This window comes from Crocodylus siamensis, chromosome 5 (assembly GCF_052110815.1).
Source record: "Crocodylus siamensis isolate JL-2025a chromosome 5, ASM5211081v1, whole genome shotgun sequence".
Lineage (NCBI taxonomy): Eukaryota > Metazoa > Chordata > Crocodylia > Crocodylidae > Crocodylus > Crocodylus siamensis.
The window spans coordinates 50,322,554-50,334,876 of record NC_143399.1 but is presented as its reverse complement, the minus strand read 5'-3'; the positions used below and the strand labels follow the sequence as shown (position 1 = coordinate 50,334,876).

General features: G+C 44.4%; 1 protein-coding gene across 2 annotated transcripts in view; it reads right to left on the bottom strand.

The window, feature by feature from the left end:
- LOC149864080 (protein FAM163A-like) overlaps window positions 1–12,323 on the bottom strand; it is an 85,850-nt gene that overhangs the window by 57,272 nt on the left and 16,255 nt on the right. The window contains exon 1 of one of the 2 annotated variants that reach the window (XM_090047587.1): window positions 1,950–2,040. The exons of the other annotated variant lie outside the window; for it this stretch is intronic. The gene's annotated coding sequence lies outside the window, so the exon portion shown is untranslated. Of the gene's footprint in view, window positions 1–1,949; window positions 2,041–12,323 lie in introns of those variants that run through there. 2 annotated transcript variants of the gene reach the window in all.

Genomic DNA, 12,323 nt, shown 5'->3' with positions numbered 1-12,323 from the left:
TTGCACTACTAGTGTCCTTAACATGTTGGATGCTGGCCAACTACTAGACGGGGACTTCACAATAGGAAAATACTGATCATATCTCATCTTATTTATGCACTTCATGCCAAAGTTCTATGGGGATGTTGGGATGAAGGATGTCATATTCTTCTGTGGCATTTATGTCCCTCAACACCACTTTTTTCTCCATCAGGGACATGTGTTTTCTGCTGAGCAGAATCAACACCTGCCGAGGTCTGTATCTGTACTGATGGCATCACAAGCTAAATGAATTGCTTTTATAACATGTGGGCAGCTGGCTGTCACTAGGCTGCTTTATTTAATTCTGCTGGCCCAAGACCAATGCAGAAAAGCTGGAGATCTAAACAAGGACTGATTCACACAATGGGTAAGCTGGTCTCATCTGAAAGACCCTGATGCAGTGGCCACCATACAGGACATATCATTGTCCTTTACTATTGCAACAACCAGACACTACAGAATATGGGGAGCATCTGTTCTGAGACAGGGTGGTATCAACCTAGCCCAGTCCTTTGTTGGCACAGCCATAGTTATGGCTGGACAAGCACTTCAGAATTATTTGTTTGTGGATTTCCAGTACACCAAAGCACACTTGTATCACAGGCTTGTGCCACAGGAAGGAGCCAGAAAAGGCTTTGACTACATGGTGCCAAGTAGGATCTGAATATAACAGCCAGGATGGGCATTTCTCTTTAGATCCCATGGTACAGTCCACTTACCTAACCAAAAGCAGTCCAGGCACAGTTGTGAAAAAGTTTACAGCAACAAGAATCCTTGCATAGCTTACTCTTGATGTCAGCAAATCTGATAGAGGAATAGAGGGCCACAAGCCTCATGTTCCTGGAACTCTGATGGCCCTACAGCACTGCCTTGCCAAGGGCACCTATTGCTCCACAAGCTCTGGCTGGCCCAAAAGCAATGACAAAGACAGCTGCCTGTGCTGGAGCCCCATGAGGCACTGGTACTTCACTGACACACAACAGAAGCCATCACAAAACTGGCAGGGTGCTCCTTCAAGAGACCTTCTGCAGCAACCACCCCAGCTCGCAGCATTGCAAGGAACAGCACTGCAACTAGGGCAGGGTGACCAGGGCCAGGCATCTCAGTCACTGACTTAGATGGGGGTCATAAAAAAAAAAAAGTTTGCAGCTATGCAAATCACATCAATGGCACAGCAGCAGCCAGAAGTCGCAACCCAACAGCTGCCAATCCATCCTTAGGTTTCCTTCCTAGCTGCGTCTCAGAATTCCTTCTCCTCCCTTCCCTTCTCCCCGTCTCTCCCCACAACTCCTAATGAAGTACCAGGTCCCCAGTAAAAGCCAAACTAGTGGTGTCTGCTCTAAAAGAGGCCAAGAGCTCTGGTCACAGAAAGCTAACTGACCCAAGCAGGGCACTGGTATGAAACATATGGATTTGACACTAGCTGGCAAACTGTGTGAAAAATTTGTAACCAATAATTTATTCATGACAAGATCCTTTTCTACTCACAGAATCCCTGTCAGCAGATCACAAAGTACATCATATATACTTCCCTCATAATTTTACAATACATTTTTCTGCAAATGCCTTAAAATTTGAACAAAATATTAACCAAGGTGAAGCTTGGACTACATCATTTTTGGCATAAGAAGCATCTGTTTCTGTTCTCTAGCCGTACCACAGTAGAAATGAAAACAAACATTTCATATTTGGTAATCCGTATTTGAGTTGTGATTGGTCAGAAGATTCACATGGTATTTTTTCTGTTCCCTGATTGGATGCTCACCCAACACCACATGCAGATATTTGCTACATGTAACAGTGAAATATGCTTTTCACAAATCATTGTGCCAGCAAAAGCAAAATTTGCTCCTGCTGACTGTTCAAGCTAATAAATCATTTTTGTTTGAAAGTGCCTAGAAAGGAGTGTGAGCATGGCTAAATCTCACCTTTTTACAAGATGACACCAATAACCTTGGATCAATTTTGTTTCACTACTATTTTTTCAGTTCTGTATTAGTTCATGCCTGCTGCAGTTAGGGAACATAGGTTACATCTGGGGAAAAAACAAAAGAGAAAAATGATGTTTTGTTGTATCAGTTGCTACAGCAAGCTCCTCTGCTAAGTCCAGAAGCTATGGCTGTTTAATACTCAAACTGGAAAAATATCTCAGGCTATCCTTCACCTCTGTCTCTCAAAACTCAGGTAACACACACCAGCTGCCTCCTCTCCCCCCTGCATTTCACTCCATCTGCCACCAGCTGTTCTTCCTCCAATTTCAGCATCAGGAGATGAGCCTGTACAAACAGAGGGTGTGCATGGCTAGAAACTGGGTTCCACACCTCGCCCATCCTCCTCGATTAAAGGCATATTGTGTTGATCAACATGAACGCAAGAGCCAGGCTGAACTTGCTGGAAGGCCTTCCTTGGACCTCTGATTTAACATATACCTCATTGAGCACAGAGAGCTACCAGATGGCATTCAGATATCCCGAGTCCAGTGTCTGGTAGGATATTTATCATTTACCCTGCTTACCTTAATCTCCATCTCTGTGCTGCTCCCTCCCTTCATAGCTATTCACATTCCTCTCCTTTGCAACTACATCTTGCTCTCCAGCTTTCCTCTTCCCACCCTGTTCCCTACTCTCCTTTTCATCTCACCATCATTTTATAAGTTTATTCCCGTTTGTCTTTATAACAATCTCTGCCTCCCGTTCCCTTTGAGCTCATCTGATTTCACTGGGCCATGCAGGCAACTGGGCCTTAAAATCCCATTTCCATCTGGAAACATACCTGTTGTTGTTACAAGTGGACCTGAGATTACTAGAGCAGGAAGAAGTAGCAGAGAAACGAGGGTTTTACGCAGTGGGTTTTGTTTGCTCTGTGGACAGTCCGCATACAGTCCAGGTCACTGCCTTGCCCTATTGGAGGCCCTGCCAGAAGCAATTTACCAGCAGCAGCAAAGCTTAAACTAGGTGGGAGTGTGGGTAGAGAAAGAAAAGGAGGGTTGAATGGACCTGAACTCATCTGGCAGGGTGAAGTACCATACTAAAGACACTTAAAAACATGAGCATATACATGTTAAAGCTTGTTAACTCATGGTAGGTGCCCTCTGAGCATATCAAAGATGCACCATTTCAGGTGAGAGTTAACTGGGCCATGATATCTGGCTCATGTTAGCATAACTTGAGTCTACTTCACTGAGATGAAACAAGCAATTTGCAGTCCTCCAGCATCTCAGATGCACCCCTCCCAGCCCAGCCAGATCAAAAGTAGCGATAGAGCCCAGGTGTCCCGACTCCCAGCCATTCCCCTGCTTGCCGACCCTCTAGTGGCAAGTCACAGCATGCAAACAAGAAACACTATTAACCCTTAACGTGCAACTGCTCACAGCATATTCTAACTAACTCAGTTTAACAGCCCATAGGTTTAGTATGGGCTAAGCGTAACATGTATCTTCATTCTGAGGGTGTTGCTCTTTTTTTCTGCACTAAGGACCTGATAAACACTTCAGGGGCAGTGTTTAAGGGATTCTCACAGGAATCTTGCTGTCTCCTGAAAACGTAATTCATTCAACCTACATATGACTGCTGGGCTGCGGCTTTTAGGATTAGGGTTACAGCCTTTGGCTCTGGACTACACATGTCCTGCTAGTCTTCTGCTACAGCTGCCAACTAGAGGGCACACAAAGACTGGCAATTTGGTGGCAGCAACTGGTGACTTATGATTACACTGAGAAAAGATGTGCTGGTGAGATTTCATCAAGACTGTGGAGCGGTTGCTGCAGAAGCACTAAAAAACATATGCATGAGGACTAAGCAGTAGAGCAAGGGGTTATGCTGTGGCACTGTTCCTCCCTGAAGCTGGAACATGGAGCAAGGAATGTGTCTGCTTTTAGCAACCAAGTTAACACAGGCCTCTGCTCTAAACTAGTGCAACTCTGCCTTGTTAAGCCTCTTCTATATTTGATGCTTTCTTCTGGTTTCCTAGCAGAGTGAGCTGCTGGTTTTATTCTGGGTGGCAGCACAGACAGGTAAAGGTCAGGGAGCTAGTTAAAGGTAGGGAAGGCAGAGAGAAGGAAAAAGCAGAGAAAAAGAAAAGCCATGAATAAGTGATTGGCCATCCCAAGAGGGAATTCCAGGCAGGGAGCGGAAAGCTCCGAGATGGTTGCGGAAACAGTGGTGTGGAAAGATCTGATGTGACACATACAAATGTATACTACAGTCTCTGGACATACAGGGGTATTAAGACTGCATAGATTCTTGGAGAAGATGTTGGCTCCAGCATGAAGGATGGCTTCCTGGCCTCTCAGAAGTGGGAACATAACTCTTTTCTCTAGCACTGATGAGGCTTGCTTAGGGCCAGAGGATGAGTTTGCTACTCCATAAAGATCACAAGACTATCAAAAGAATGAGGGTTCTGGTCCTCCCCTTTAAAACTCTTACTATATCAGGACAGAGCTAACTCAAACTCCCACTCCTACATTGGCAAGCCTTCATATTGTTATTTGTATGGCCAGAGCTTCTGCAGGCTCTGAGGTAGATCATACCTCCATTGCACTCAACACTGTACACACACATAGGAAGGTAGAGCTCCTGCCCTGAACACTTTACAGTTGACATGGACAAGACAGACAGAGCAATATTATTAGCCCTATTGTACAGCTAAGATCTGAGGTACACAGAGATAACGTGACTTCCCTGAAGTCACAAAAGTATGCTATGGCAGAGCCATGAACTGATCTTTAATCTCCTGATCTTAGGTGAATTCATCCCAGTTGACTTGGGTGGGCAGAAAGCATAAAATAGTGTGTGGGCAAGGAAGTGTCATTTCTATGATGTGATTTCTCCTTCCATACCATCACAAAGGCCAGACCTGTTATCTGGACACTACTTGCAGTCATCACCCTCTCTCCTCAACCTCATCGATGTTGACTTAGGATGGAAACAAGATGTCACCTTTCATCAACTTTGTACCACCACAAAACTTTTTACAGTGGCACAAAATTACACTCAATAGATGTCCATATCCTTTGTCACATCGCAATGTAGACACAACAAAAGATAGTAATAAATTGTGCTGCTCTATTGCAGCAGATGTCTATTTGCTTTATGGCAGTGGAGAGCAGACACCCCAGGCAGACACTCTAGCCATGCGCTCCCTGGGCATGAGGGGCCCAGTCCTGCATGCCCCAGGAATTCCTGTACAGAATCAGGACCCCATGTGCTGCTAGCAGCTGCCCAACTTTCCCCATTTCCAGAAATGTGCCCCTGGCAAACTTGGGTGCATCTCCAGAAACAGGGAAAGTTGGGACTCCTTTCTTCCAGCGACAACCTGGAGATTGCTGGGAATGCATCTGTGGAAGCAGGGAATGCATGTTTTGCCCAATGAAGATCAGCTGTGCTAGGACATATCCCAACACAGGTAATCCACTTCATTTGGTGATGTCTATTTCTAGCCTCAGAGACACTGAGGAACAGGTCCAGGAGAGGTGGTAAATGAAGTAATGCTTCCACACGGTAGGAGAAACAGATGAGGCTTTCCAAGGCCCCCACTCCCATCCCACTACACATTTTTCCTAGAGGTGGTGATCTGAACTGTACGTGATCAAAACCTTTAGAAGGACTAGAATAGCCTCAGAATCCTGAGCCCAGCCCAGCTGACAGATGGATTTAGACCAGCTGTAGATGATCTGAGTCTAAATGCAAAACAATTTTTCCATGAAAATTCCTAAACAGTGCTGGGGTCATTTCACTGCTTTTGGAAATCAAAGTATTTTCCTTTCCTTTTCTAAATTGTAGCATTTCCCCAGCTACTACAGAAGAAATCACAAGAAAATATATTTAAAATCCCAACATTTTAGAAAATTGAATATTTTTCTGAAAGGGAAGGTTAAAAACCCAAGAACGTTAAAAAAACAAAGGATTTTGAAAAAAAGCCTTAAAGCCAGACTTGGTCATGAAAACTTTCATTTTTTTTAAAATGGCCATTGACTAAAAATGTAACTGCCTATCCCTTCTCTCCCCCTAATCTGCTTAAGTTGCAGTAATTGTTGTATGGTGCAGTAGTGCAGAACACACCTGTGATGTCAAGGGTACACCAGAGGGTACTTGCAAGGGTACATGCAGAAGGTGCAGCATAGCTCATAATGAGCTTCACTTCAGCATCTTACTAAGGCCACCAAAATTATTTATAGCAAAGGAGTTAAAAAGCAGCAACAACCCACTTCAAAAGATGTTTGAGGCAGAGGCTGTACAGTGCCCAGCACAACAGAGCTCTGCACACTGACAGTGGCTTTGAGGTGCAATTCCAGCTGTAATATTATTACTAAATATTCCTACCACTTAATTCTGTGTAATCCCTTCCTCTTCTCCATGCACATGGTCTCACCCTGATTTGAGTCATGCTATTGCTAACCAAGGATCTGGTTCTGATCTTCTTTATCCCAATGCATATGCATCAGATTCAGTGGGTGTCGTGTAATGCCAGATCCTGTGCTACAGAAGCCAATGGAAGCACTCTCTCTGGGTGCAAGATCAACACCTTGCATACCGTAAGTGAACCCAGATTCAGGTCCTCTACAGAAACCAACTTCTTTTCTCTCTTTACAGCAGCATGTGCATGTGAAAGTAAGTAAGTGATAGTATAATTGATAGACAAGCTGCTAAATGAATGAGAACAATGAGACTGGAACAAGTCAGCCATCAGCAATAAAACACAAGAAGGGTTACTCCACTGACCCAAAGAAGGCACACTATACACAAGAGCTGGGCATCAAGCCCATGCTCATTTTCATTCCATCTGGTCACCATTTGAAAGATGCAAATAAATTCTGTTGCCCCTCAGGTCTCATTAGCTCCTTGGCAGATATGGGTTGAATTGAAGCAAGAGGAATCATTACTGTGAAAACAAGAAACCAGCTCTGGAAGCTTCCCCCCCATGCCCCTCAGCTACCATACTCTGCTGGGGAGATCCTGGCTCTGCCAACTGTTTTGTTTTACTTGGTGACCTCAGCCAGAAGAGAAGGAAAAGCTGAAAACTCCAAAGGCTCTCGATCTGTGTTTGACTCTAGCTGACTGACATGTTATGAAGGTCACTCATGATCCAGTTGGGGCTCTCCATCCATTCTATTTTCTGCAATGCTGCCAGCTTGTTCTGTGAATCCTGTTTCTTAGGAGCCCCAGGAAAAGTTCTTTGATTGGCCTGGGTTTCTGTTTAGCCCTTGAGAGATTTCACATTATGATTGCCCTACAAAAGGATGGGTGCTTTTCCTTTTCTATTCCTTTTAAATGCAATTCTCAGAACTCAGATTGGAGCTGGCTGGAAGTAAGAACTATCTGGCAACAGTAGATCAAAAGATCTGATACAGAAAGCTGGTATTTCAGCTACCTTATCACACTTGGGCATGGCAAAGTGACCTACTTTCTAATCTTAGGGCCTGATCCTTTTTTCAGTATACTCAATGGCAATTAGAATTCTGTTTGTAAGCTATTTGGAGCCAGGAGTGGTTATTTTGTACTTTAAGGCACTAGCCTCATGCACTCTCTCAATACTAATATGAAACAACAGGAGCAGGAGCAGTCTGCAATAATCATGCAAACAGCTCTTTCCTGGCTAAGAGACATCTAGAACACAGCTTATCACATCTAGACTTAGAGTCATGATTGAAAATGCTCCACAGAGAGGGAGGTATAATTACCTCCCTCACTGCTCCACAGAGAGGGAGGTATAATTAGATCCCTTTTACAGATGTGGAGGCTACAGCACAGATAGATTCTGTGACTTGCCCATGGTGAGTCAGTGGGGAGATGCAAAATTAAACCTTTATGTTCCAGTCTTTTTTTTTTTTTTTTTGTATCCTAGACACCAGATAACACTCCTTCTGTCATGTTACCTGCTCAGTGAACTAAATCCTGCAGAATGTATTCATTCCATGCTCAGGCAAAGCTCCTTTTAACTTAAATGGAAATTTTACTCAAGTTAGGAGTTAAGTTTGACTAAACAGATTTTCCATTATACAAAAGTCTTCCTATTTCCACTCTGAAAAATTTAAACTTTGCCTTCTTTTGAGTATCCTTATTGATACAATACTTACCTATCTTTATTAGTCCCTTGCCACATCTCACTCTCTTAAGCAATTTTCTTGTTCCATCCTCAAATAATTATCTCTGCCCCACGCAGTTTCCATAAGCCTTGCTGTTGATGGACAGCCCAAGAAAGTACAGATGCAGAACTTAAGGCCTCAAGAGGCAAGAAAAACACTATGCCTTTTTAAAACAGCCCCTTGCTTCGGTGCCTAATATGGCAGATTTTGCTTGGATTTCTTTACCTAACTGACATAAATGCTTTAAAAGGGTCATATCCACATGCTCGAGACAGAACTCAAGTAAACTTCCAGAATGAAACAGGACAAGTATGGATAACTTGGTATCAGTAGGGCAAGAAAATCCTCCGCCTTCTCCAACGCCTCCTAGACACGGTCTCACTCGGGCTGTTTTTCAAAGAGGGGGGAAATGTTTCAAGAGCCATTTGCAAACCGTAAGATTCTGCTATGTTGGAACAAGCAGAGGGCTGGTAGGCTGGAATTCTAACCTGGGCTGCCTTCCCCAAGAAAGCCCTGCCAGCAGGGCTCTAGCATGGGTGTCTCCGCTTATCCTGGCAGTGGCAGCTTGGCATGCTTGCTAGCGATGCATGCGTTGTCAGAATCTCAAAATAAACAGGGATGATATTCATGACATACGGCAAATAAAAACAATAAAGGGGCTTTTGAGATTATCCTGAACGTCAGCTCCCCTTTGGTGTTTAATCGCTCCCAGAAGCCCTTTATTGCCTTGCAGACTGTTCTGCTGCAAACAAGATCCCCCATATAGTCCTAATATCTTTCTTCAATTATAAGGTCAGCCTGGGCTGTAGGGAGGTATGTGAGCACATAACCAACCTAGGGATGAGAAAATGTGGCTGACGAGAAAGAAAAAAAAAATCTGACTGTGGGAAAAGTTGGGGGAGGGGATAAAAGCAGAAATAAAGTGGGTGGAGCACGGTGGGTCTGAATCTGCATCCAATAAAAGATATGGCAAAGCCCCACGCTGGTTCCACTAGCCCAGCCCAAGGCTGAATTCTGGCACTCAGCTCCGCTGCCTTTGTGGTGCCTGGGGATAAGCAGCCACAATTCCCCAGCTGGAAATTTCACAGGGAGAGGGAAGTCTGCCAGTGGGCTGGAACCAATGCAGTCAGCTGCTCTGCCACCCTCCCAAACAGAGCCTGGCACATCTGGAGAAGGGTGAGAAATGAGTGTTTTTTTCACTGCTCCTACATCTATGGCTCTCCCATGCAAAAGGATTTGTATTTCTCTGCTGAACTACCTCTGCATTAAGCAGGAGGGCCCTGGTGGGGCTGCCAAGCTTTCTGGTGGAGTGAACAGCATGAGGGTTTGAAGATTGGCAGTCACACTTATTACAGTCGCAGAGCAAGGCTCCTCTGTGCTATCACTGAATGCACATAAAGGAAAAGGCAGCCCCTGTCCACAAAGAACATCATCTAATTACGTGAGACAGAAAATGGAAGGAGGGAAATGAAGGCAATGCAACTTGCCGAAGGCCACACAGCAGGTCAATACCAGAGCCAGGAGTAGGTCATAGGATCAGAGACAGTAGGGCTTGAAGGGATTTTGGGAGTTCATATCTACTCCAGTCCCTGTTCAAGGCAGGATCATCCTTATTCAAACACCACATACAAATGTTTGTCTATCTTAACACTCCACCAACAACCCCACTGCAAAAATATCATCCTTGACTGGTTCAATACCCTGTAATACATGGTCCCCCCTGTCAGCGCTGCAACACAAAGGAGTGGGAGAGATTGAAGAAGATTCACCTGACTTAATAAATGAAGTATATTTTTAAAAAAGAAGGGGTGCTTATGTGCCAGGCACTTTTTACTAATTTTATTTTTGCCCTGGACACCATATCATCTAGGGGTACACATGCACAGTATTGTTCCACAAGCCTGTTTTAGAACAATAGGGATCAACCCAGAGAAAATGGACAGATGGCCACTCCATAGCCTGCCTCTGCTCCTTTTTTGTATAAATGGGTTCTCTTAGTCCTTCCGGTCTTTGCTGCTTAACACCTTTTAAAGAATGCAAGTGATCCAGGATGCATTCACGTTAGCTTTCACTGAAGACAAAGCTGCATGAGAAGGATGCTCAGAAGCCTACAATCTCTAACATTACTGTCAGTGCTGTTCTTAGAACCTTTACTTTTCATGGGTATCTCTATTTTGCCATCAGAAAGTGCTGATGGCAGGGGAAATACCATGATCACCATGGTATTCCCAGGGACAGGGGATAACCACTGTTCTGGCATGGGTTAGTACCTGGGCAGAGGTAATGTACAGTTACCCTCCAACTTCCATTTCTAGAGAGAAAATCTTGGCTTTATGACCACTTTATGGAACTGGGAGACTCCTCCCTAGCTTGCTCCTGCAGCCATATGGCTGAAGGCAAGCAAAACACAGGGGCAATCTGAAACCCAAGCCTCTGGGCTTGGGCCTGTACATAGGATGCCCACCAAATGATCTGGAAATATCCAAAGCCCCAGGTGAGGGTGGAAAATGTTTTCTGTTAGTAGGGCCATATATGGTTCTTGACTGATTCACAGATTTGAAAATTGATTTTGTTGATTTGGCTTGGAACATGAACACTTTTCCTTAATAATAATAAAAATATAATCTAGTTCCAGTCCTTGGTGTGACCCATGGATGGGGGAGGAGGGGTTCAAAGAAACCCAGAAGTGAAAGGAGCTGGTACATGAACTGAAAACACTGAGATATGGCTGCATAAACAACTGTGTAATTCTTTTCCTTTTAGATTAATGTAAAAAGTTTGGCAATTACTGCTCTTCCAAAAAGGCACCTAAAGTTATAGTTCCAATTAATCCATCCCTGCAGCAAAGGGGAGAGAAACATTTGGAGCCCTGATGTTAATTCCAAAAGGCTCATAAATTCAAAATGGAAATGCTGGGCTGGATCCCTGGCTGATACAAAGCAGAAGCACTCCACTGCCTTCAGAAGAGTTACATGAACATGCACCATCTGAAGAACTGATCCTTGTTACCAGACATTCCCAGTGCTCTAAACTCAAGCATTTTTGCTACCTGAAAGGTCAGGGCTAGTCTTAATAGCAGAAGAACTAGTATGCCAATAGAGCCAACCCCATACCTGTGTATGCACACTTCTATTCACAATACATATATACCCATACACTCACTCCTGCATATCCCCACAAGCACTAGGTCTCTCCAGCTCACTCAGTAACATGCCGTCACTGCATGCACACACATGGACCCACAGTTGGATTCTGCCTTCCATATGAAGAATGGGCTCTAGCCCATTACTAATGTACACAGATTCAAAACACCAGCAATGAATCGTCTGCCTCAAATTACATTTTGGGAGGTATCCTCCAGGAATGCCCTTGTTACTTCTTGACCCTCCTCAGAGTCCTTATCTTCCCAGAGACCTGGTTGACCACCCTGTTAATGCCAGTCAGCGCACTGCCTACCACAGGGCAGTATCAGGTGTTTATCTTCTCTATTATCACACTTCCAGCCCCCATTAGCCTGGAGACCAGAGTCTGTACAGGGCAGCACCCTGAGCTGCCAGCAGATCACTCTGCATTTTGAAGATAAGAAAAGAAGGAGTGAACCTATTCCCCAAGCAAAGGAGAGGAGCAATGTTCCTCTTCAGCCACAGAAAATGGCAGTTTAATTGCCTAGACAAGTTTTCATGGTTTGTGGTAGGATAAGGGAAATCTGGTCTTCAGAGGTGATACTTTCACCTTTTGCTCCTTGAGCTAATCCCTGTATTGTGGGGAGCTACCTCAGCCAATGAAAACTGTGAGTGGATGCTTTCCAGACCTAACCATGATCCCTAATGATGGTCTCTGATTTTAAAAAAATCCCCAATTTTCAGTTAAAAAAAAAAAAGTAACCCCAAATCCACATTTTTCCATGATTGAAATGAAACACCAGTACATATACACATATACATGTGCCCCCTGACTCAAGAGGCACCAGCCACCCATGGTGCTATACTCACTAGCACCATGACCAAAAGAGACTTGGGGTCATGACTGATCATAGGATGAACCTGAGCCACCAATGTGATGCTGTAACCGCCAAAGCAAATGACACTCTGGCTTGCATCTACTGATGCATCTCAAACAAGATCCAGGAAGTCAATCTTCCACTTTACTTGGCCTGGTGAGGCCGCAGCTGGAGTACTGCATCCAATCCTGGGCTCCACACTTTAGAAAGGATGTGGAA